Source organism: Mycteria americana, chromosome 1 (assembly GCF_035582795.1).
Source record: "Mycteria americana isolate JAX WOST 10 ecotype Jacksonville Zoo and Gardens chromosome 1, USCA_MyAme_1.0, whole genome shotgun sequence".
NCBI lineage: Eukaryota > Metazoa > Chordata > Aves > Ciconiiformes > Ciconiidae > Mycteria > Mycteria americana.
The window spans coordinates 189,067,578-189,094,860 of NC_134365.1; the positions used below are offsets into that span (position 1 = coordinate 189,067,578).

At 40.7% G+C, this 27,283-nt stretch overlaps 1 protein-coding gene across 9 annotated transcripts in view; it reads right to left on the minus strand.

Annotated features, from left to right (window-relative positions):
* The window catches only part of ENOX1 (ecto-NOX disulfide-thiol exchanger 1), a 397,458-nt gene that overhangs the window by 111,298 nt on the left and 258,877 nt on the right, over positions 1-27,283 (minus strand). Inside the window, exon 1 of one of the 9 annotated variants that reach the window (XM_075489146.1) lies at positions 4,296-4,357. The exons of the other annotated variants lie outside the window; for them this stretch is intronic. The gene's annotated coding sequence lies outside the window, so the exon portion shown is untranslated. Of the gene's footprint in view, positions 1-4,295; positions 4,358-27,283 lie in introns of those variants that run through there. 9 annotated transcript variants of the gene reach the window in all.

The following is a 27,283-nucleotide window of genomic DNA, read 5'->3' on the forward strand; positions in this document are numbered from 1 at the left end:
AGAGCTCGTATCTGTCTCGGCCGCACGCTCCCTGCTCCCCACGCACTGACTGTGAGCCTTCATCACTTTCAGACAGTTCTGTACAACAAGCGTAGCAAGCGCACAGCAAGCAAGGATTTGCTTTAGGCTTATTGAAGACTAGTATTAATGAAAACTCATGATATTACATTACTTTTTTTTAGTAAGTGGGCTTATGAAAAAGGATTTGCTCTGGGTGCGATGCTTTTTTTCAATATCGATGTGTACGCATTGCTTTTCAGATTAAGCTTTGAAACGCAGAGCCTGTCATTTATTCCACGGGATGCAGTGGTGGCCGTATTAAATATTCATGGCTAGTGAATGCTGGGAGATAAAGTCAGAGGTGAAAAGGCAACATACAATTCAAAGAAGTCCTTAGGCTATGCTAATTTGCTTGATCTCATTTTTAAAAGTCAGACTTCTGACATTCACAGCAGTCCATCCTGTGCAGCACTCTCCTGCTGTGGGTGGAAGTCCCTCATTACTACTCGCTGCTAAAGCAGCCCACAGAGCTCCGTGGCACGCAAAGCGAGCACCACAATGGCACTCAACGCATGGTGTCGTACCAATCTTCTCCTAGGATCAGGGAAAACTGGGACTGGAAAGATGCTGAGGGAGGCTTCTCGTCCATCCCTCTGGACAATTGCAAGATTGGCTACAGTCCTAGCCAGATATGAAATTTCATATTAAATCAAATATCCATAGTAGACCCACAGCATTCTGAGGCAAGGATGGAGCAGGTGGAAACGTACAAGAAGATGGACCAAAGGCCAAGTTCTCCCTGTCCTGTATGCATCTTTCAGGTCCTGTGTGACAGCCAAGGAAAAACATCATCATCTGGTGAGTGCTACCACAAGTTATATTTAACCATTGCTGTTCTCTCTTTAAGACAATTACTAGATATGTTTCAGTTTCTCTACAAGGGTAGCAAACTGAAACAACAGCAAACTCTGCCCAAACCACAGACACATGCTCTCACTCAAAGGAAAGATGGCAGTTTTCAATAAGGTACAGTTTTCTGAATATTCCTTTGGCAGTGGTGAAGATACAAAGAAAAACAAATCTAAGGGAGATGGCAACAAGGAAACTCATGTCCATAAACACTGCTAAAATGGCCTCAAAAGGGAGCTGAGCGGACGAGCTTTTAGACCACATGCCAATCAAAGCAGGTTTGTAATTTAACTGGAAGAAAATGATTTGCCACTAATTCCCGCCATGTTCAAGGAAATGTGACTTGGTAAGTAACTTTGCCTCTGTTAAATAAGCCCATGGCTTTGTCATCGGTTTCTTTTGCAACTGGAATCAATCTACAACAGCACGAGCAGAGTGCTGGGGGCCAACACTCCCAAAATGTCCTTCTAGGTGTGCTGGGACTCTATGCCTCCAGAAGGTAACTGCGCTGAGGTATATTGAAGAGGACTGAGTTAATAATTCTTGAAATCTAATTCCATATTTTGCACACACTAATCCAAACCCCACTAAGGTCAATGGCAAGACTACTGAAGGCATGGACGGCTTTTAACCTGGACCAGGTTTGCTTTCTCTGTCCTCTTGAATAAGTTGCTTCAGTTTTCCCATGTGTTGAATTGAGAATGAAATGCTTTCATACATCACATGAGCACTGAGAGGATGCACGAGTACCATTTGTAGAGCATCCTGGGAATGAAACTATTCTCTGAATACTAAAAGGTATTACTATGCATTGCAGTGATGGAAAATTCATCTGGATTTCTGAACAGTGAAGGTCTTGTTCAGACCCACAAAGAGATTGGTGGTGCTTGCATCTGCAGAGAAGCTGATGCATGCCACCTGCATATTGCTGACAAACCATGAAGAGAGCCTATAGATGGGATGTCCAAAGGAAATACTGGTCTGGACTCTGAGGTGCAGAGAAAAAGGAACTGATAAAGTCAGTGGAAAGGAAAGTCAATAAATTTGCCACATCTGTGATAGGATCCAGAAAAAACCCAAGTTTAACTATATTAATGCTACCGAGTGGTGCAATAATAGAAGTTGGATATATAGCTCTTGTCTAGGGACAGGAGGCGATCATCCATCAGCATCACCACTGCAGTCTGCTCCACGTCCTGGAATAATGCGTATTTGGAGCAGGACCAGGACACCAGAGTTAGAGCTGGAGACAACTCGTGTTGAACTTACTGGTAAGTTTGTTGGTCTTCAGAATCAAAGATACTGATAGAGTTATGCCGGATTACAAAAAATGGGAATCAACCCTACCCACGTACCTTTTTTTAACAGATCCATTTGGATATATGATTATTAAGATATTGTAGACATGAAAATGCTACATTAAACACAGATAGATACATTAAGTTTACATACTACACATCTGAAGAGTCAAACAAGTAATGTTTTATGCTTTCAGTGATCATAGCATTATTTTTAAAGGGATCTATACATATATTTATGCAGCTGGGCAAGGGTTTATGATCTCTTGGAATTATAAAAACTAAGCTGGCAGAAGAGAGAAAGTTTACATTTGAAAAATGTTAATAAATAATTACTAAATGAAATCATTACAATGAAAAGTAATCAGAGATGATAAAGAACTTTAAGAATGGAAAAGCACATGTTGCTCAAGTCAGAGCCCATGTGAATACTGTATATAAGGCTTGAATATTCGCACATCTGTACAAGAAAGTAAAAGCACGGAACATCAATATTTTCAAGTCCATGTTCTGCCTACATTTGGCAAAATGAGTTAATTCCTGTTTCATCTAACAAGAAATTGGCATGGTGGAGAACAATGAAAACCTCTGAAGAACAAATATCTAGAATTGGCAGTCAGAGAGGCAAGAAGACAAATCTTCTTGAACACTTGGAGTAGTTTTTAATGTTCCTTTTTCTTTCAAGTAGAATATAGGAAGAACAAAATGTTTCACATTAAATCTTTGGGTCTGGAAAAAATAGAAGAACAATAAAATCCTTTTAAAGGTAACTATATTCTAACATAGTACATAGTATAAAACAAGGGCTTTTATTCATCTGCATTTTGGGAGTGCAGAAGCAACTTTGTCATCCATAAAAATAGCCACACAATCTTGGAGAAGCATCCTCCTTTCCTTCTTTGGCAACGGTTGCTGTCTGAATCACCTTCTGGTTTTGCCCAAATAACATGGGCGTTCACTCCCGCCAACTGTGCTTTTGGGGTTTGCACTCCACCACCAATACTAAGTTACCACCTCATTTCCACCAGCCCTTACCACAAGTTATGTATCTGCTCAATATTATTTTTTAAGGGTATAATCTCCTATATGATTCTCAGTATTAGCCCTTGGATGTGTCATTTGTTTTGCTTGCAGCTGCCAATTGTTTCTGTGGTGTTTTATAACAGCTGCCAAGTTGTATTTCTGTTGGATGCATAAGAACACCCGTGTCTGCAAACACGGATTTATTTGTGTTCCCCTACTTGCAAGCGTGGAAGGTTTCCACCACGGACAACCAGCAGCCTGCTGGTGGCTACAGTGCTCAGACGTGCTGGTGGAACACACAGAGAGATGGTGAGCGGTGAAAACAATGATCTGAATGCAAAACAGCTAACCAAAATAAAAAACATTGAAAGGGTCCCCATGGCCTGGGAGTGATAATTTTACACCTAAGAAAAACAGTCTATTTTTTGCTAGGGTTGAAAGACAAAAAAAAAGATCTGGTTCCAGGAATGGAGTTGCCTGCCAACATGCAGGGCAAGGATTAGGACAGTCCAGGCAGCAGCTGGTAACAAATGTAGTAAGATGCTCGCTAAACTTTGGTTGCTGTGGAGAAAAAAAGAAAAGCTTCTGGAGACTAGAGATTTGATTGTGTACTTCAGAAACACCATTGCTGAGCACTTCGAGACTGAATAGAGAGTTGATTTCTAAAAGCTAAGATTTAAGTTTTCCTGAAAAATTCTGCCTCCCTTAAAACGAATATATATATTTATACGTATATAAATATATACATATATATACACACATATATGTGTGTATATATATATATATATATAAGGGAGTACATATTACTTGGAAGTAGCAAAGAGAGACTAGCTTTTTTTTCCCCTCAAATGAAAGAAGAACCTTATTAGAATAAGAAAAAGGGTGTTATTCTAAAAACTTCTTGCGTTTTTATCTAAAATTCTCCCTCAAAACTCTACTGTCTGCCAGTGTCTTTATCCTCATGTCAGTCTCCTTTTTTCTGTATCATCAATTAAGAATGAATATTCAGCTGCAAGCTAGAGATCAAGATTGGATCACTGTTTTCCCTAGTCATTCAAATCTTACCATCTTCTGGGCTTCAGGAAGCTTTTGGTGGAAGTGATTCACTTGGTCAGTATTATAGGGCTTTTCTCAGTGTAACAAGCCTTCCTCACTGGAAAAAAAGAGGACAAAAGTGGGAGTTGCAGTAGGGCACCAGATCACTGATGTCCCAAGGAGGTATGGCAATTTGGTGTTGATTCAGCTGGAGGAGCCCAGTTGTGGAGCACCGCTGTCGGCCCCAAAGAGTCAGACCTTGGAACACAGCAGCGTGGCAGCCACCAGCATCTTCCAGTACATTTCCTTGTCCAGTTTAGACGTCATTAAACTTCTAGACTTCTCTGTTTCTAAAATAGATGCTCCATTGTCTGGCAAACTTCCAGACACATTCCAATAAACAAAGGTGGGGGAAAAAAAGTCTGACAGCTCTTCCATTTGACCAGCATAACCACTATCATCCTGCCTCAGAGCAAGGACCGTCTGACTGTGGCCAATAGCAGATGCCCAGGGAATCAGAATAAGAAACAGGCAGGTAAAGAACAAACTATTTTTAGCTCGTATACATTCAGTACTTACATATTGCCAGTGGTAGAGATCACAACTGAACAATCCTTTCTAGCAGGCGCCTATTCCACATGACTTGATTTATACCTTTTCACTAAATCCTGCTGTGCACCTATTTATATTTTGAATCTGTTGGAACCTGTTTATATCTCTGGCTTTCACGGTGTGCTGGTACTAGGGTAGTAACTGTGTGGGGAAACGTGCTTCCTTTGCTTTGCTAAAACAAGGTATTTGGCAGTTCCAGGCACACCTTCTAGTTCTTTCATCCTGAGAAATCATGAATAGCTGTTCCTTATTCACCTTATCCACAAGATTACAGATTTTATTTCTGCTTTTATATTTTGCCATCTGTTTGGCATGCAATCTTTGTCTCTGCGGAGCAGCTACAAAGGAATATGGATATGGAACTTCTGACTGTGGCCCCTTTTAAAATCCTGAGAAGGTAACTGCATGGGCAGAGATGTCTTTGTAGGTGCCCATCTAGCCCCGAATTTTTGAAGAACTAAATATTAAAGACATGGGCAGATGGCCTTAAATAAGCACTGCACAAACGCAATCAATGAAGCCTATGTCCTATGTGGGCATAGGACTCCTGCAGGAACAGGAGTAAGGCACGTAGCATCAACGTGCGTGTGCGTGTGCGTGTGCGTGTGTGTGCACGTGCATGTGTGTATTTGGAGGAGTGGAAAGGAGTGAATGAAGGAAGGGCAGGTAATTACCTCCTTGACCTCCAGCTTTCTCAGCCGGCCAGGGGATCCATCCTAACACCATTCAGCAAGAGCTATATTCTGTGAAACAGAGTCTGGACTGTAGCAAAAACATCTCTAAAGGAATTTTGACAAAAATGGAGGGTGAGGGGGAATCCAAATGAATGTTTCTCATAATAATCAACCAAGTAATAATTTATATGAACTCTACAGTATCTGCCAGATCCAATCCATAAACAAAGCCCTTGTAGCATCATCAAAACACTCGCCACTTGAAAATTACTTCTCTGAGACATATATCACTGACAAAGATTTACGGCTGTATTGTTGTACTTCTGCTTTTTTGAAGAAAGGGCTGTGTCTGCACAGAGGAATAGTTTACAGCAGACAGTCCCAAAATGTTAGATGCTGTTCCTCAGAGCTGGGTGTGCTGTAGCTGAAAACACTAAAAGAAAATCTGGCCTCCTCTTGATCTCTGCCCACAAAATCACAAGACAAACACTATATTTAGAGCAATATACATGACAAAGACTAAATTAAAGAAAACCACCTTCTCTTTTTACAAGCAAATCATGGGGTGAATCACTCCTAGTTCATCCTTTATTGCCGCAGTGCCTGGCCCAACAGGACCCCAATCTTGTTTAGAGCTTCTAATGCAATGAAAGTAATAGGAGAGAATAACAAATAATAATAATACAACAAAGTGTTACCACAATAGATGCCACTCTCCTCCTAAGATGCAACTTCAATCCTGTTGTGTAAAGAAATCTACAATGTCACTGTAAGATTATTTCTATTACTCTTTCTGCTTACGGATAGCCATCAGTGCCCTTTTGGCCTCAAAGGGGTCTCAGGCATTACCACCCTATGGTGAATCTATTTAGTTTCCCCTTAGAACAGCTCTGCAAAGAAGTACCTGACAGGCAAGCCTAAGAATGAGCTGGAAAACTCAGGACTTGATGTTGAGGGAGTCTGATGACGGTTTGTCAGTTTTTCACGGCTGACAGCTGCATGCGTAAGAAGCTAAAGGCAGAAAAAATTGACTAATCTTAGTCTCCATCCACAATCAGCTGCTCTTCCATGTGTAAAACCCCATTGCTGTTGCAGTGGAAACTTGTGGAGGTGAAAACTGAAGGGGGAAAAAGCAGAAAAATAGGAAAGAAGGAAAAAGGTAAAGAGAAAAATCAAAAGAAATGCAGGGAAAGAGGTGAAGGAGAGGGAAAGAGGAACAGACAACAGTATTGGCTGGAACCTCTGTGTCATGGGTCCATGCGCTATCCACAGGCTGTTTTGACCAGTGCCAGGATTTTGAAGGATTCATGAGTTTATAGCACCTCATGATGTCCAGAGTGCTGACCTTTCCAAAGTTCCCGCTGCTTAAGAACCATTCCACGCAGCAGGAACAATGGGCTTCTCCCACCTCTTCATCAATAAATCACTTCCTTGTATGGGGTCAGTCACAAGTTCATTGTGAAGAAAATAACAAAACTGCAAATTCTGCACACTGCCACCTGATCCCCAGTTAATAGCTCCAAAGCCAGTTTGTAAAAATATGGGACGGGCCAATATGCAAGATGCAATGTAATACACTGCTTATGCAATGTAAAATGTGCGCAGCTGTTATTTCCTGACTTTCAAAAATCTTTTTGCACTGACTATGCGCTGCTTGGGATAACCCTCTCCAGTTCTGCAATTCTTCATTCCATTTCTCCAGTTTTGGCCTCATAACAGTGGGCTATTTGGTAAGGCTAGCCTTAGCCAAACGAAATAGCCACATTAAGCTCCCTCCATTGGAAGCTGTTCAATCTGTTTGCCCAATGAACCTCCTCCTGAAGTAAAACTTTACTATGTTCCTTGAAAACGACATCACTTTTCACCTCAAAGCTCTAGAAGATGAGAAAAGAAATAAATAAAACATGGTTATACAGCCTAGCAACTGTTAATGGATTTTTCTTTGCTTGCTATCTAGGAAAGTGCTGTATTCCAGAAATTTGAGAGGCATTTGTATGGGCACAAAAAGACAAAAAGGTTATTGGAAGATATAAGCACCTAAGTAGATGTAAATGAATACTGAAAAGAAGTGGAGAAATAGGAAAAATTTTAATTCCCAAGCTAGGCTAATACTGAAATATAACCCTTGTAATAGATGAAACATAAAAAGCCTCCAATGTGTAAAAGATGGTAAAATACCATCTTCTGGATATTAATGTGACCTCAGAGAAAATGGGGGGAAAAAAAGAAATTCAGACATTCCACTGGACATTTCCCAAATGAAAATACAAGGGAGTAATTTTTCTCTTGAATGATGAAAGAAGTTCTGGCTATTAACCTGGAGTTACTGTGTGGATCCTTGAATCTGTGGAATGCATGCACACACTCTCCTTGCCTTTACAGGGTTACAGGAGTAACAACAGCCTTGCCGAAACTGGAAAGAAGCTGTACAGTCCAGAAAGGCATATCACCTGCATGGGCAAGTTCTCACAGAAAAACAAGAAAAACTGGGCTCTGTCAGACTGAAGGATCCTTCTAGCCCTCTAGCCCAGAAACCTGCCTCTAACAGCAAATCCCTAATTTCATTTAGTACCAGAACAGGACAATCCTGAAGCAAAACCTCTATATAATGATCTCCCAATCTCCAATACTCTGCAGCTCAGGGGCTTCCTAAGCCAGAGGAAGTTCCGTGTCTCCTTCAGGTTTATTTTTGGATGAAAATACCAATGAGCTTTGTTGCATGGGATGTATTTCTCTTGGTGTCATTACTGGATATCACAGAAAGTTGTCCTGTGAAATCAGCTGGAGAATCTTTAGTGACGATATTTCAAACTTTTAACCAAGTTATTCTACATGCATGCTTCTCCTTTAAAAGCCTGAGTAAGCAGGCATAAGAGAGACTTAAACTATAATGTTAAATGATTGTTCCTGGTACTATTTGCCTAGTTTCTTTCATGTTGAATCATTCAAATAGCAGTGTCCAAATTCCTAAAACCATTGTATCTTTAACCCATAGAGTACCGGAATGAGGGTAAGTATAGTAGATTTAGTAAAGATTTGCTGTCTATAAATGAATACAGTAAGAAATCCTGATATTTTGTATTACCCTGTTTGACCTCCATGCAGTTTATGGCAGTAACTTGTGGGACAATATTTGAATGCTCTGTGCATGGGCAGAATACCTGTCGGATTTGAATTTGATTAACTAACTGTTGAGTAAGTAATAAAGTGGTACTTGGTGAATTAATAAACTGTTTATTGGTTAAGAATTAACCAAGAATCCTACCCTGAGAAATACTATGCTACATAAAACATGATCTGAAAAGAAGCCAGAGTTCATAGCAGCAAGTAATGTTCCTGAGTGTCTATAAAAAGAGCTGTCTTAATTAAACTCCAGTGCACTATGACAAAGCTATTTTGTTAGATTTTGGCGTTAAAAGTCATCTAGTACCTCAGCAAACTGAAAAAGTTCCTATGTGCTTAGGTCCCACTGCAAATTTAGAGTGTTAGTTACTACAGCTCTTCAGGACCATGAGAAACCATTAAGCTGCTTTACAGAAGCAGGTATCTTAGCTAATGGCAGACTCGGGCCATGGGCAGCATATCTCCATCCAAACCAGAAGGATTTGTGAGTCAGCCAGGTATAGCCTAAGGACTGGGTAGCCACATGGGGAGGAAAAGAGTGAGCTGTGGCGATGAGAGAGCTTGCACATAGACATAGATAACAAAGGATGTAAAATGAGACGCAACGAGTGACTTACAGAACAAGCATTTTGCATTGAGGAGTATGGGATGAAAGTCATATAAACCAAGAGAATGGAAAGTGCCATCCAAACTACGATTCCTTCTACATTCAAAAAAGGAAGAATGGCAAAAAAGACCATGGAATTGAGCCACAGTGCTCAGGCCACCATCTCTTCTCCAGCTTTGGATAACCCACAACACCTTCAGCTTTGGACTATCTGCAACACACTCTGTTTTTAGCTAGGCACCTGCCAGAAGGGCGGGTAATAAAGTGTGCTAGACAAAAATGGAGTATGTTGCTTATGAAACAGATTTTTTTTTTTTATCCTTTCCATTGTTACACCTCTGATTTGACCTGTGTTCTCAAACACAAACAAATAAATAGAAAAGATTAAATACATATAAGCTATAAGCTTCCAGATGTTAGCATTGTCTTGATCTGCAGCTGGTAAGTTCATGAATGTAATACTGTGCTTGAGCTAAAAGTATTTGAAACGTCTCTTCATTAGCTAAGGCTTCCTTTGACCACTTCTCCCCTTCTCATATTTCACAGGGTTTGAAAATTTCCTGATGCATTCGCTGCAATTTGGTATAACGTTTCAACTTCCCCTTCCATCTATGAATCCGACTGATTGTTTTTAGATCTTGGTGACATAAGCACAAGGGCCCTCTCAGCTCTCTGAAGTGCCTGTTTTAGGCAGCCAGACTCAACAGTCAAATGGTTGGCAATGGTGGTAACTGGAGTACTCTTCATGGCTGGTAGAGAAATCCCAAATGGGATACCCCTAACTTCATAGTAAAACAATTGCCCTTCTTCAACATGCTGGTTGAGTACAGTAATTATTCCATTGACCAATTCAGAAGAGGCTTGACATTAAAACAGTGTCAGGAGAGTGTGAGTCACACTAAGGTAAATAAGGGTAGTCCATATGTCTGAAAGCTGTTATTTCAGCCTTTCAGCAGACTTAGACAGAAATTTCTGCATCCTTTGACATCTGGGTCACAACCATAAAGTTTTCCAGCATAAGTACAATAATTATAACAGTCTGACTAGCTTTTTCAGCTCATCTCCATTCTTTTTGCATCGCCCACAGAGCAGAAAACCCTTCTCTCCACCATCTGGGCATATCTAGTACAAGGAAGGTCAGCAGCAGCTAGAGATGCCAGAGTAGCCAGCTGCTCTGCAGGCCTCCCTCCCCGGGGCCTCAGTACCCGAGCCATTATCAATGGAACGGTGCAGACTAATAATCCTTGATTTTGGCAAATAGCCCAGGGGCAGCCAGCTGGGATGGGTTAAATCATCCTGAGGTTCTTTTAAGTTACTCTGGGAGCTGTGCAGGGCAGTGCACAGAACTGGGTTAATGCTTTTGGCCCCCAGTGACTCCTTCCATCTCTCCTGTCTCTCACAGCAAGGGGAAATGCATGCCTCAACTAATAATAAACCAATGCTGAGCATGTGGAGAACACCGTGCCAAATATCAAACAGCTGGGGCTCTCTGGCCAGCCATTAGCTAGCCCAATCACAGCATCGCCTGAAGTCTTCAAGAAAAGAAGTGAAAATAAGGTGAGTAAAAAAGAAACTTCCAAATCAACGGGGGAAAAAAAATCTTAGAACATTTGTATAAAGCTCTTGTGTCTTGTCAAGGAGTTTATTATGACATAGCTTTATTTCCTAAGACAAACCTCTCATCATGTTCTTCACCAAAAAAGGGACTAGAAAGTTGAGAAATGCTTACAGGAGGAAGAAGGAATCTCTCCAAGAACACTTGCATCTCTGTACCTCCGAAATAGCTTAAAATACAGGCATTGCTCTTGGCTGTCTTTCAGCGTGGGAGAAAAAAAAGGGTTATATTTTTTTCCTTAGAAAGTAGCAATCTTGACAACATTCTTACAATGTCATACTTCATTATCCAGTTTAACAGGGAAAAGATTTTGTTTGAAAAGAAATCAGGAGACTTTATAAATGAGCAGCATACTTCAGGAAGCAGAGTGAGACACTGTGTGCACAAAGTTAGTTCAACTTGTATCCCGATTAAGGAAGAATCCAGGCTTTGTATCTCTTGTGCATAACACATTGTAATTTAGATTATATTAGTGGTTGTGTGCAAAACTTGTAACTTAAAACTCTTGCTGCTAGAACATTTCATCTGTAATTTCTGGCAGCCTGCACCAAGGGTTCATCTGCTAATATTTCACAGCGGCGAACTAAAGGCATAGCAATTTCACACACACTCACACACAGAACCAACTCCACCATTCAGAAATGAAATTAGCCTTTTTGGTATTTGCAATTTATTATCTTGTGATTCTCTTTGACAATGCTTTCAAGAAAGATGCAGGTTTATAAACACCAAGAACAGAAGAAGCATTCATTATTTCAAGAAGTACCCATTTTTTTTTCAAATTAAAGATAAAACCAAATTATGTCAGACAGACATTGTTTCAAATTATAATGACTCTTTATCCCATTTTTAGGGAAAATGCATTTCTTTGTAACATTTATGGGCTAGAAAATGTTATCCACGTTAAGTTGCTTCTTTTGCCTCACCATGTACATTTCCACAGCTAGGCTTCTGTCAATAGTTTTATAATAAACCAATTTTTTTGAGAGCTTTGTAAGTCAACCATAAAAATATGTTCCAGGATGAAAATTGGCAGAGTGTTGGTTCTCTGTTCAAGGATACGTGATAGCATTGTTCTTAATATTTTTTTAGGATCTTTTTTCCAGTATGAAAAAGAAACTCCAACCCAAACTTCCTTCACAGGCTTTGTTAAGCATTTTTTAAAAATGTGTCAAACTACAATCTCTAGTAGTGGGGCAATATAAAAATCACATACAAAACTTGCAGCATGCAAATGTATTGGGGAAAAAGGTGCAGTCGTATTGGGCATTCAGTGCAGCATTACTGAGGAATGCTCAATAAATAGTGCATAATTACTTAAGTCTTTGATAAAGTCCTTCTCGAGAGACTGTGCAGGCAAAAAGTGAGAGGCAAAGTGTTGTCATTACTGATACAGATCAGAAGCTGGCCAAAGAGACAGGAAAACCAAGACCAGGAACGAACAAGCACTTTCCATCTCAGATGAGCGATGTGATTGGAGGTAACATGTTGATAATTGTATTGAAAAGAGAGTGAGCAATGATATAGCAAAACCCACAAAAGACATGCAATTATTTGCCTGAAAAAAATATGTATGTCAAGAGGCGTTTTAGAGGAACCAAACACAAGGCAGGCAGCTGTGCACAATGATATCAGTGCTAACAAATCCCAAATGAGGCTCTTTGCAAAGGATGGGCTGAATGGCTCATGCAGTAAAGATCTGGCGGTGTGGTACTGCATCGAAGGGGCCAGGGCAGCCAACTAAAGGTTAGCCTGGATAAGGGACAAGAGAAAAAAGTATGGGGAAAAATACTGCACGCCTCTTAGAAAAGCCAGACTCTCACCTGACATACCATGTTCTGAATTAGTCACCCCATCCTCCCCAAGCAATATAAAAGCACAGCAAAAATAGGACAACGAGTATCATCAGGAACATTATAAAGTAGCTTATAGGAACCACCACTGCAAAAGCCTCGGATTGCTCACCGGGGAGAAGAGGCTGTTATGTAGGAGCATTACAAAGCTCATGAATTTTACAGAGGGGGTAGGTGGGCGGGTTCTGTGGACTCTGCTCCATAATACAAAACTGGGAAGCATTTAGTGAAATAAATAAAGAGGTTGTAAATGAAGAACAGGTAGGCGGAAACACTTCTTAATTGCAACAAGCAATTACTCCCATAGAACTCCATGTTGTGTAAAACGTAACTGAAGGAAGACCTTATCAGAATTAAAATAGAAATAAAGAAAGAAATACAGGCAAAAACACACACAGAAATACATCATAGACCTTAGACAACAAAAGTGTTCACAATGATAAAACAGGAGGCAGGACTGCTAAGGTCATCTATTATTAAAATCGTCTGACACTTCCTATTACAACATCCTGTTGTCAGTTGCTTTTAGCTTTGCCAATCATTAACTTCACTGGACTGAAATTTTACACATTGAATATCTGCCTGAGGCTGAAATACTCTGGAAAATTTTAGTCCGAACAATTCAACTACTGCACAAACGGAGCCAGATAACAGTACTGGGTTTTTTTACTTGATGTTAAAAAATTTGGTGTTCTCTCTTGGCAGTTGTAGCCCCTCCAGACTTTGGAGGGAGGATGTAATATTTCAGAGATGAAAAAACCTTTGCATTGTAGCAGTAATATTTGCCATTCTCTTTAAATTCTACCTGAAAATTCAGGCAAATTATGCCTTTGAATAAAATTATATTCGCTCATACTCTGAAAAATAGATCTTTTTTTGGCTTTAATAGCTGAAATCACAAAGGATTACATTTTCCATGAATGTGCCGGATTACGTCTGCACCTCTGCTCTGCAACCAAGGAAAGAGTTAAAGCAGAAAGAGCTCAGCTATTGTCAACGTTTGAAATTATTTGTTCCAGTTTTTTAACACTTGAAACCTAAAGTTGCCTTCTACTTCTATCCTCTTTTTGCCTTCAGTCTGCAAAGTTTCCAGCTTAGCCAGCGAGGACGAATCTAACCTTGTGACACTTGCTGAGATCAGAGCGGTTAAATCAGAACATTGTCTGAGCAGCTTGATTCTCCTAAAAGCCTGTCAGGTCTGGAGCAGTTAATTGGGTCTTGCCCCATATGTTCTGCCTGTGATTTTTCCAGCAACTGAACACGGAGAGCAACAGACCCAGCAAGCAGATTTTTCCCAAGTTTTGCTATTCTTGTCTCTCTCCTCATTTATGGGGAAAAAAATCTTTCATGCTGATCCTAGGAGAGGTTTGCAAAGTTCTGAAATTTTGGCTTTTTTGCTCACTGGCCATTTCATTTGAAACATCTCCACTCTGCAGGAGTTTTGAAGGGAAAAAACCTTTTCAGTCTATAATCTGCAGTAGGATACAGCATGACCAGGATGTATCTAGTCCGCTCTGAACCAGCTGCTAGCTCACCACCCAACAACAGTTTCACCAGGGAGGCAAAAAACAGCTTTTCAAGCAGTAAGTGAGGACCAGGCAGCTGATGGCAGCTTCTTGCAGGTACTCCAGGAGGGCCAAAGGGAGATCAGGTCAGAGATGACCGTATCACCTACCCTCCCTTCCCCTCCTCTCCATCGGGAGCAGCTCAGCTCACCGTGTCGCTCTGCGATGGGCACAGGAAAGGGCATTTGAGGGGCTGCTGGTGGGAGAGGAGAGAAGGGATGGTGACTGGTTGGTGATGCCATCAGCTTGGTTAGCATGGGGTAGATGGCATAATATCTGGATGTGGCCCATGCAGCTGGGCTGGCTGAATTCACTAAAGTCAGTAGATTTGGGTCTTTTTTTTTTTTTTTTCCCCACACCAGCTGAACTGTTTAGCTCTGCGGGTCATGTTCTCAGCTGTAGTACAGCTGTATTCAGGGGAGCTTAGAGAAGAGGCTTTTAGCACCTGGGACTGCCAGTGACTGCTTTGCCCTTCGATTTGTGCTGAAGTGGCCTCAGGACAGTTTTGAGTTTTGTGGGGCTGCGGTACTTAACGAAGGCTGCTAATGGGCCACGTGCCCTGCTGCCCTGGTCTGTGTAACGCCAGCTCTCAGCCGCCTTTGCCATGCCGGTGAATTTTCAGCCTTTCACATTTTAGGCAGCTTTACTACAGCTTCTTTGCACTGCTGGAATGGGACAGATGGACCAGGTTAGGAAAGGTCCTTTCTAAGTCTAGCATATGTACTTTAAACTCAAATGATAAATTTGCAGTTCGAAGAGGTTTCCAACTGGCTCCTTTGGTCTCTGGGTTCCAGCACTGAGAGGATTTATGTTTCACACTGTGTACTGTAGTTCCAGATATTTAAATCAAGAACGTACTCGTCCGAGCTTCACAGGAAAGTAAACTACTTCAGATAGAATTATGGCCAGCATCTTTATGTTTTGTTGTCACTTAAGCATTAAACAGCTCCATGCCGCCTTGTATAATTCTCAAAACAGTCAGGTTTCTCAGATTAAATGCCAGTCTCACATTATGAAGCAGGTTGTGTTCCTCAGAACTAAATCACAAAATAACAACTATGGTCCTAGGCCAGGAACTCATGTGTGTAATTTTTGTACTCACCTTTTCCAGCATTTCCAGATTATAGGTTTTATGTTATCATGAACAGCTGTGGTCATGGTACCCCTCAAAACATGAATCTACGTCATTCTGAATCACAGATGAGATATAGCCCATCCATCAAACAAAACACCCAACGTGGCAGAAGTAATGCAAAACCTTTCCCACTTTATCTGCCACTTTATAAATCTGACTGCACTTGTCTGAATCTTTTTCCCTAGGGCTTGTTAAATTTCAGCAGAACTCTCCTTCATGTTGTGAACTGAATATGAAAAAGAAAAGCAACCAAACTGATACTCAGCAAAGCTAAAATGCATAGTAACACTGAATCGAAAGGTGGGCAAACCACAGCTTATTAGCATGATTTTCTAAGAAAAAGAGTAGGGGAAAAAAAATTAAAAAAATGCCTCTTCAGGATAGGAAGAAAAAATCTCATATATCTTCACAAGGAAAAAGAGGGATAAAAGAGAGATGACTGATACAAGCAAAGATTAAAATGTAAAACACCCAGCAACTCCTTCTTTGACGTTCCCCTTTGAACGCAGTCTACTGCAGAGCAGAATATTCTAAAATAAATATCTTGGACTGAGCTTCGCATCCAGTTCCACCAGTGCTACTAGCAGGACTGTGCCAGGGTCCCAGGTGGCAAGGATGAAAACAGAAACTCATTATGGAATGAGAAATGTAAGAATGCTTTGGTGAGAGCACATTCCCTGCAGAGTGCCACGCAAGTAAAAAGAACATTTAAATAATACTGGCCCTTGATCCTCTCAAAAGCTGAGAGCACATTTATTCAGCTCGAATTCCAAAAACCCAGCCACAGTTTATAAAACGTACTTGATCCTTGTGTAAGACCCTTTGGCAGTTTCTTTCAGCGAAAGGATCTCCAGATGTTATTTTTACAGTTCATCTTAAGTAAATGTATGTGTTTAGCTAAACAGGCTTAAACACAAGAGCCACCTAAGAGAACAATGATGAAATGCTTGACTTGATTTATGGACCAACTGTCAAACTGTTTGTTTATGAACATCTGGCTGGGAAGGTGATTTGAAAAGTTTTTCTGTCAGTAAATATCAGCATAGCAAGCTCTTCTACTTACAGACAGTTCTAAATTGTAAATGTAATTAGCGGAGGAATGGCATTAGAGTGTACGTCTAAAGTCACGTTCAGCTTATCCATGCACACAAAACATTCATTTTACAGCACTGCTAACATGTAATGTGTAATCATTCGCGACTTCTTAAATAACAAAATCCACAAAATATGGGGTTCGGAACCTAAAAGTTGCTTTCCCTACAAGCTGCACGAGCAAGTGCAAGGCTGTATCTCATGACAGCCCTTCAAAGTAAGCTCATGCACCTCCCTGACAACTTCTCAGCAACCACCGTGGCCCAGCCTTCTCCCACACCCCCGTACCTGTTCCCTCTAGCTTTGTCACATCGGTCCAGCAGGAGCTCCTGGGAGAGAGGAACCTCACCCGTCCTCTGCCCACCTCCATCTGTTTCTTAGCACAGTTTCTACAGTTTCCCATGAACACAACAGCTTGCAAGGGCCTAAATGCCACAGCAACGTTCCTAATTCGAAGGCTGTTATCATCTAAAATCTACAAAGCAAGGCTGAGCCCAGGAAAATCGAATTTTTCTCTCCTTCTTCCCCTGTTTTGCGACAGCATGACAACCCTGAGATGACACAATGCAGGAACCCTTTCTGTAATTCAATTCTAGTTCTGAAGCAAAAGCCTACTTTCATCCCGGGTCTAATCTAATATCAGGGAACGATGAGGTTGTTTGTGAGGAATTTCTTTGTTCACTGAGAAACAAAGCAGCAGCTTTATTATAGAAATTAACTTCCAGCTGAAATTACGATAATGCCAATCCAGGACCTCACTATAGATTCAGAGAGATTCATATCACCCACACGAAAACATCTAACCATGGCAGGAGCAGGCAGGAGCAGGCAGGCAGGAGCCTTTTCACCTCCTCATATGGGCCGTGGAAAAGGTGGAAGGTTGGGTAGCGTGATTTGGCCCACCCACAGTAATCTCTGCATCCTCCAAAGGAGGTTCCTATCTCTTTCCAGAAGCCATGACAGAAACCTACTGTCATCACACTCCTTTCTTTGGCACTCCTGTTGCACACCCAGTATCAAGGAGGCAGAACCTTGCACGTACTTCCTTGCTATAAAGAAACTACCAGGAAATTATTGGAGTACCTCATTAAATCAATAACAGCAAAAAGGAATTAAATTTCAAACTCAGCCTTGGTGGAAAACTTACTGCGAACCAGAGAAGCCACTTAGAACAGTCTTGGTTTTGTTAAGTCACATCAGAAAAAAACTGTTCCATTCGTGAGTGGCTATGCATACAAGCAACAGCCAAGACATTTACTGACAAGGATGGGATGTTCAGACACGCTTAAAGCATTGAAGAGTTTCATCACATGAGAACTTCAGAAACGCCATTGACTAGAAAACTGCTGCAAAAGGGACAAGATGAAAAATGTGTCAAACTGAAACGGAATGGTAGTCCATTTTGAACGAGGCAAAAGGGACTTAGGAGATAGGGAGCACAGGAACACAAGCTGGAGCTTTTTTTAAGACACTGTGGTTATAAATGATAAGAAAAATACGTATGGAAGCAGCATATTTGTTTCAATTTCCAAAAGTATTTGACAAGTTTCCATAGGAGAGATTAATGACTAAGAGGCACAGAACAAGAATAAAGAAATAAAAAAAAGTCTTTTGTGTAAAAAAAAATAGCTCAAATTGTTGTTTTGCCCTTAGAAGAAGACTACCTCTCTTACACAAGAGATCTTTTCCTTACAGCCATAAATCGACCATTATGCTGTGGGTCTGGATTTGGAGGGCTACTTTAAGAATAATGTCACACATTTGTAATAGTATTGCTGTAGCTGTAATGGTCTAAAGTCATAAGACAAGGTTTACGGGCCAGTACAGTCAGAAAAAACAGAGAAGCCCATGGTCAGGTTGGAGATAGAAGCAGTGAATTTCCGAGCTAAATACAGGTAGGGAGCACATCCTTTGAGTTTAATCAGAGGTGTTAAGCCAGGTAGACAAAAAAGCTGTTTGACACCTGTAAAAGAGAAGGGAATATTAAAAGGGAAGTGGTGACACAGTGGTTATTCTGTAAAGGAATAGATAGGCAAGCCTGTGGCAGATGAAAAGATTAATAAAGGGAGGAAAATTATAACGTGCTGCAAAACTACTCCTTCCTTTGAATTCACCTTTTTCACTGTCTGCTACAATTAAAGTTTTAGTCCCCTGGTTGCCTTTGACCATCAGAGGGCTAGTGCAATTTCCTCCAGCTACACGAGTTGGTCCAAGAAGCAATACAACTTTTATCCACAAATCTTGCCTTACGCAGCAGGCGTGCAGCCGTACAGGCTCGCTGCACAGTGCTCGCTTCCTTGCTCCGTGAGCAAACGTATATTGAAGGAGCCCGCTGTGACCCTGCCTCTTCTCCTCCCCTTTGCACTTGCAAAGCTTGATTTGTTACCGGCGCACAGTCCCCGAGGTCAAGGCAGCACAGGCTGCGAGGGGGCCTGGGCATTAAATGAGGGGGTTAATGACATGTGATGGGAAAGACTTTGTTTGTTTGTTTGTTTTCTGAGTTTTCTAATCTAAAAGACAGATGGAGCCTGGTCTTTTATGGTCAGATTCATTTTTCTTTATTTTACTAACACAGGGAGAAAAAAATTTACAACCTCTTATTCCCGCTGGCTCTGCGGGCTCGCATGAGTGGAAGAGGGAAACTGGGTCCTATTCTGGTCTGTGTTATTGATGGAGGGGCTCTCTCCGCCTAACCCCGGGACCACTCTCTCCTCTTATGTTCATCTCTGGAACTCCAGGGGGGACAATCAAGGCTCCAACCACAATATTTGGCCAGCAACATTTTACTATTGGATTTTACTGATGCCAGAGCGAAAACAGGTTTGTTACCCTTTAAATCCCCAAATGAGCTTGCAGAGCGGGCAGTACTTGCAAACCTGTAAACTCTATTTATATGCAGCCATTAAGTAACATGGACTTTCCTGGTATTTTCAATCTATAACACAATCGTAAAAGAAAACTCTGACAGGTTGTCATCTTTTGATCATAAAAGCATGGTGAGCAATAAAAAAAGTCCTCTGGAGGACTTCTTTAGTTCATGCTTACTATATACATATGTGGATGATGCATTAAATACAGTATCTCAAGGCTACAGATGAAACAAATCTTGGAAGCACAACAAATAACAGGTCATGTAATCAAGTCTAGTGAGATGTGGCTTTCATACAATGTGGTCCAGAGAGGCCAGATGCCATTCTGCATCGGAAAATGTGAAATAATTGAGCTAGGATAAGGCAAACAACCTAGGAAATGTGTGAAAACCCAAACTGTCTTTGAATTCTAACAAGAAAACACTGAGAAAATATCACTAGATCCACAACCTGATGCCTATTAGCAAGAAAAAGAGAGAATTACAGCATACAGTAACAGTGGCTAGAATATGCAGATGTGTGATAATGTTCCTGTTACATGATCCTTAGAATAATGGAGTCCCTCTGTTACTACTTCAGGTAGCTAAGAGACCTTAATTCCCATTAGTAGATATCTGTTGCATTACAGAGATTGCATTCAAATCTACGCCAACGCTTTGTTGATGGAAAACTAGGGATCTCTGTCTGTTAAAGGAGCTGTGGTAAAAAAGCCCTCCACTGAGAACTCGGGGCCTCAAATCCCTGGATGAATAGTTGGAAGGATGGTTAGCTCTCGTGTCCCCGATGAGCTCAACTGCTGAGGTAAAACACTGGAAGAGAGGCAGTCCCTAAGGGACACCAAATGGTGTATGTGAGTCATTAGCTATCATCATTTTGTTTTCTTAGTACTGCACCTTTACATTTCTAAGGCACGCACACCTGTAGAGACACGTGCCACCCCATCAGGCGGTGCTGAAGCGGTTTGTTATAAGGAAATATATACTGGGATCCTTCGTTATCCTTCATCATGCCTCCTGAGGCCCACTGCTAGTAACTTCCATTTATATATAAGAGCCCCCTTGCCTTCAAGGGGACAATCTTTGTCATGATGATTACATGCAGGGCTGTTTCTGCAGAATTGGATGGTTTGGGCTTGGTTTACCTTAATTCCAGCTTAAATTCTGCTTGGACAACAACAACAAAAAACAACAGAAATGCGGGCTGTTTGCTCTTTTTGAAGGGAAAATGTAGGACACGTTCCAAACCACATTTAGATTTTAAAGCTCAGAATTAACACCTTGAATTGCAGCCAGAAATGATCTTAGTCTTGAGGCTGAAAGTCCTTAGTCTTGGAAGTCGATAAATCAGTCATGACATGCCTGAACCAGCTATGGTTTATTATAAAATCATGCTTGATTATCTACTTGAGGTAATTAGACAGACCAGAACAAAAGGACACAAAGTTAAAAGGCAACATATGTAGGAAGAACTGGAAGAGATATTTTACATTACACAGACTGGTGAATAGCAAGAATGAACTTGTACTTGCACTTGAGATTTTTTCATATACTGCATTCTGGCTAATAACATAAAGGGACCCTGCAATATTCATAATAAGCAATTTATTAAATCAGCTACTCTCGGAGCTGCTCAGCTGCAGATTCCCATTTCCTGCTGCCTGCACACAGCCCTGATATCCCAGTGCAGCATCCGAGCTCTCTCCTCTCACAACCCATGACCCTTCTCTAAGTCCCTAAGGGATTACAAAAGTATTAAAAGCACAGTAAAGAAAAAAAGGGTGCTACAACATTTATTGCATGAAAGGACAGCAGCACTGTGTGTGGGTGTAAACACGTGAAATACCAGGGAATTAAAAGAAAATAAAATCTGGTCACTTTTCTCCTTCCTCTCCTCTTGATTTTGGTGAGTTTATTGTTATTTTTAAGGAATATTTAATTTATTTATGGTACTGGCTATTCTAACAGATAAAGTTGTAGGACATTCTGCAATGTTTTAAAAATACTTCTACAAAGCAGCTTGAAGTGCCAAAATTGTTACCAAAAGGCCCCAGAAAAGAAGGTTTCAATGATTATTCCTGGAAAGGGCTCAGTAATGCAAGTCCAAGCATAGATCAAGTCCCAAACCAGGAGGTTTTCAATAGAAGGGTTAAATAGATTTGACAGATGAAGCTCAAAGTAGGGTAAAATTTCAACACTGCAGTTGGTTATAATATTGCACATTTACGTCTAGTGAAATGAACCATTTGAAATGCAATTGTCTCAGAGAGAACAAAAAGAGCTGGAGAAGCATATAACTTGCCCTGTCCATCTACTGCAGTCTGGACATCTCTTTTCTGAAACACAGCTCGTGCTGCCAGATCTTTACAAAAAAGGTGACAATAAGCACATCTGCACCTTCTCCCATGGTGCTGTCTCCTGCAAATTCTAACAAAGCTCTTTCCTATTCGCTCACTTCCCTTTTCCCAATCTTTTTCTAGAAATCACAGCAGCATAATCAAAGAAGAAGAGCAGGCAGGAACTGTCTGCCTGTTTCTAATGTACGTGATAGATTTTGCCTGTTTCTCACCGCCTCACTCAGAATATCACATAAAAAGAGTTAAACTGCTTTTTCACTTACCACCATATTACTGCTGTGCCAAGATACCTATAAAAAAGCTACATAATAGGCAGGCAACTCCGTAATCACTGCTGCTTTTCATGCCAATCAGTATTATCCCATTGTTTCCATGCATTCCCTTACCTCCCTGGTTTATCTAAGTGAAAGAAAACAGACCATATGCAATTTGAGCCAGGATTGACTCTTAAGTGTTCAGACAGTGTTTAACTTACTGGAGCTCTCTATCTCTAAGCCTTTCCTGAATACAAATAACAAATAATTACTAAATAATGTAGGCATTGTGGTGAGGAGGAGGAGATTATTTATAAAGGAAAATCAGCTAGGGTCAAGAGAACCGTTTTTCAAGAAAAAAAGAAAAATCTGAATAAGAAATGTGCACATGCAGAAAAGGCAGATAAAGTTGTTCTTGTTACATGAACAGACCTATTAAATCTCTGAAGCCACAGTAACAGAATATCTTTAATATTTGGGCAGAGCACAATCTAAATACATGCTGCAGAGTATTAGAGCATATTGTATGTATAAAGTTTAATTATCTTTCACCTCCACGTCCACTAAAAGAACTACTCCAGTGACCAGCTGCTTCCCATTACAGAGACATTACTCAGAGCTGGTGATGTCACGCACATCGTTTGTCACCACCGGAGCATGGGAAGGTGCAGTAAATCCACTCTTTATCTGAATGAAGTCAACATTAGCAAAGTATTATGTTACAAGCTCCCTTGCACGCCCAGGGATTAGGCTCGCTGAAGCCCAACTTTATTCTTCAATGTGGACCATCAAAAGACATTTTTCCACACTGATCGCCCCTGGTGATATTTCACAGACAGACTCCTGCAGTGAAGTGGATGTGCATCTTTATGCACTTTGTGAGACCTAATTCTCACGCAATAAGCAAAGGGCATTTGAAGGACAGGTGGCAGAAAGGAAAGAAAACCATGCTTATGCCCTTCATCCCAAGGTAAAATGTAGAAAGCAAGCTTCTCTTGCTTGCTCTCCAGGGGCCAAGCTCTAAGAATCAACCTAGCCCATGCAGGCAAAGAGAGAGCCTGACTAGGGAAGAACAAAAGATTTTCTAGTCCTTGATTTGGGGTGGCTGCCTGGGGATTCATTCGTATTCAAGTCTTCTCCTCCCAAGTAAGTCTTGTTCAGCAGCTCCCCTGGGCGGTGCCATCTGTGCCGTCCTGATCACTGTGCTCTCCTGAGAGTACTCTGCATGGGCCAAGTTAACAGTCCTCTTGGGACTGCTGTGCCCATCTCCTGCAGACCATCCACACAACCTGTTAACAGCTTTGGCTTTAGGGCTTCGGGTAGCATCGCCTTCACCTTGCCACCCAGACACCAGGACTGTGCTCAGCAGGCCACCTTCAAACAGTCTGCCATTAACAAGACCTTTTTTTCCACGTAAATACATAACCTGGTATTCATACCTTGTCTTTGACTAGTTAAAATGGTCAATTTGCTCTTTCTGTTGATTTTCATCCACAATAACTCAATTTTCCCATGAGCAAACTCTAATCACACAGGGTTTACACTGGATTCCCCATATTGGCCAAGGAACGTGGGATCCTTGGATGGGGAGTCATGTTTGAAGGGAAAGTGCTGCAAATAAGCTGTGCCCCAGGAGAAGTGAATAGTCAGTAGCAAATGGTTCCCAATAGCCTCTTGGCTTACTTTTTATGCAGTGGGATGCTCATAATTACTCACGGGCTTTCTTGTCTAGAATAAATAAACACATGGAAAAGTGTGGGAATGGAGGCTTTCCAAAGTGAGATAAAAGATGGGGAAAACTTTTGCAAAAATAAAAGATTTCCTTATGTTACTTTACTGTAACTTCAAATAAAAACATGCCAAACAGATTTTTGGCGGTATAATTACCAACAGCCAGGAATTAAAAAAAGAAACAAAACAAAACAAAAGGCCAAAACATCCAAACAATATGGCTTGCATCATAAATTTATTCCGGTATTTTGAGACAGTTAAGAAGAGTTATGCCAAATAGTAATCAGTCTGTTTTCCTAAACAGTTAACTGGCCTGGACAAAAGTATAACAACAGAGAGAGAGATGCCATATTCCACAAAAAAACCCTCACCCCATGTACAACACAAGCTTTGCACTTAGTAATTCCCCTTATGTGCCCCTGCTCACCTCTGAGTTTTGGTTATTTGGGACATTCAGACCCTCATACCATGTTAAAAAGTACTATTTATCTTTAAGCGCCAAGCAGATTTTAATCATTATCTTCAACCTTGGCCTCAATTAAGGTCTAATATAGAGGAGGCACTTGAATGACCTAAGAGGTACACTTAACCCTGAATAGTGTGTCAAAGGCACTTAGAGTTTCTGCCACATTTCCTCTGGCCGTCAAATCTCTCTCTCCCTTTTCTGCTGTAACCTGACTGTGTTTGTTCCTAGCACTTTAATGTCCCCTGGTGTGAAGTCTCCTTGAGTAACACTCACATGACAGAAAGTGTGATTAACTCTGCAGGCGCTTTTCAGGTCAATGAAAAAAACCTACTTGTTACACTAATATATAATACTTCTTTAGAGATGTTCCCAGTGGCTCTACATATTGGGATTCCCACAGTACCTATTCTCTTTCACTCCTGCTGCTCTCCTGTGTCTTGATAATAAAAATACATAGTTTTATCTGGGTACAAGCTCGACTCTAATCCTTTAGAGCATGTTTCACGCGTCTTTAATTATTCTGATTGGTCATTCAGATAATTTAAACGGTAGATCTTTTCCTCTTGACTAAAATGCAATGTTTCTGTAGTGAAGACTATAAAAGTAAAGTAGGAAGGAATTGGAATAAAATTAGGAAAATTATATGATTTTCTTCAGAGTATGCCTTATACATTTCTCTTGCTCCATAGGCTGGCTTGTTAATGAAACATAATGCATAAAACAGGTTGGGAAGCCGTAATAGCTGAAAAGATGCCTTCCAAAGGGAAGAGGTTTGCAAAACCTATGGAAAACTCTGCAGATTTTATTAAGTCTTTTTATACCTTCTTTTACTGCCAGATGTCAAGCCAGTGCAGCATTCAAAGCAAGGGTAAACGTGCTGTACACTACCATACCACCAGGCTGCTGAACTCTTCCAGCAGCTACTTGTGGTCCGCAGCTTACAGGGGCAGGGGAACAAGAGCGCGTGGTGCACTGAGCTGCCTGTGCACTTCAAAGCTTACATCTGGAGCACGCTAAACTTTCATCACAAATTATAAATGCTCAAGAATTTTTTCCTAAAAAATAGTTACTATCTTCAGGTCATAGTACAAGTGTCTTATTTTAAAACTTTTGTGGATAGACCCTGTAAACAATTAACAGAAGCTCAGTATTAATTACAGGGAAGGAAGCTGTGTTTTGTTAGGCATGTCTTGGATGATTTGAGCTAGGTGCTCATTGGCACATTGGTTCGGTGGCTAAGCAACGAAGTGTAGAAAAAGGAAGCTTTAATAGGTAATGGGATAGCATGGGTAAAACGAAATGAGACTGCCAGATGGTTATCAGTGGCTCCAAGCCTCCAGTAATGGAGAGGCCACAGAAGAGGAAGTATATACACGAGAGCTGGCAGAGTCTTCTGGCCAGCTGACTTCTTAAAGTCTTCAGCCCTGCTTAATGTACAGTCTTTCTTTGGGAACAGCTGAATATAATCAAATATACCTTGATTTCTTACTTTATTTGGTTTTTCTTCATTAATGTTACAAAAATGGTACACAACCAGAACAAGGAAGGATATGTTTACAATTTAGTCAGCACATAATGATCTGCAGTCGACAATAATTCATAAAGCATGCCTCATCTATTTTATGGTAGAAAGACACTGAAGCTTAAAGGACTTTTCCATAGCTGAAGCAGACTGGTGAGGGAATTCTTAAGTCTTTGATTTTTCTCAAATAATCCCTAGGTCTTCTCCTCTGCATAGGCATCAGTGACCTCTTGAGATACTGGAGTGAGTAGGAGAAGGAAAAGCCATCATGCTAGTCCTCCCACTGATATGCCCATCACAGGGAAAAATGCTTGAGACTAATTGGAATCTGAATATAGTGATTACCTTTAGTTATAATCTTCATTCTGAAGAAAGAGAGAGTCTGAATATTATGTCTCCAAATACTTGGAGGTCTTGAGCTAATAAAATTCTGGGAGGTATATTTAACCTCATGTCTTCGATTTAGGAGTCTCTAGATCAAATTTTCCCACATGTTTCTGTTATCAAAAAGTAAGTCTGGGGTTGCAGTTTCAGGATTGCAACAACTTATTGTCGCAGGTGCTGCTTCCAAAAGTGAAGTTTTGCCGAGTTATGACTTGATTTGGAAATATAACCTCTAGTTTGGTTCTATATACTAATGTTCTATACATTAATGATCAAGAGGAGAGTCCATCAGAGGGAGAAGCACTTCAGCTCTGATTTGCCTTGTACATCTCTCCCTGTGAAGTATCTGATACTCAACACTGTCAAAAGCACAATCCTGAGCGAGGTGACCTGATTGGAACTGACAGCTCCTATGTTCCACTGAAATCAGGTCAAAAGACAAGTGTGTGGGGAAAGCAAAGACAAATGGAAAAACAGAAAGGTTGATGTAAGTGTCTAATATTTCACAGCCTCCAGTGTCTAAAAAATACACGCCTGAGGCCACAAAAATGGTGTATGTTTTTTCTATACCTTTTGGTAAGCAAGATGTTAGGCTTCAAAGCTTCCTAGTCACTGATTTCACTAGGATTTTGTACAAGTGGTCAAACTCTAACTTCAGCAAAAACAAGACTGGAGGCCACTGAAAATTTTAATATCTAAAGGCTGAGAGGCATGTTGGCTGGACTGGAAAAGAGTGCCTTAATAATTATCCTGTAAATAAGTAGAAGGCATCAGTTTTCAGGCATATCCTTGACTTCTAGGCAGATCTATAACTTTTCATCTTGGATGTCTGCCCTTGTAGTTTGTTATTTTTTCTGTCAGAATACAAATATGCAGCACAGGGCATGAGCTTAACTAAGTCTAAAAGAATTACCACTTATGTACCACTTTTCGTGTTCATTTGTACCAGGGAACTTTTTAACATATACCATTTTTGACTAACAAATGTTTAGGTCATCTAAGTCATTTTGGAGAAAAGCATCTCAAAATTGCTTCATGTTTTTCAGGGCAATGGTTCATTAGTGAAAGGAGAACTAAACTGAACTGGAGAAATAAATCATTTTCCTGGCAGGATGTCTTCCTTTAGAAAACAGATCTCTGATGCCATTTGCTGAAACAAATG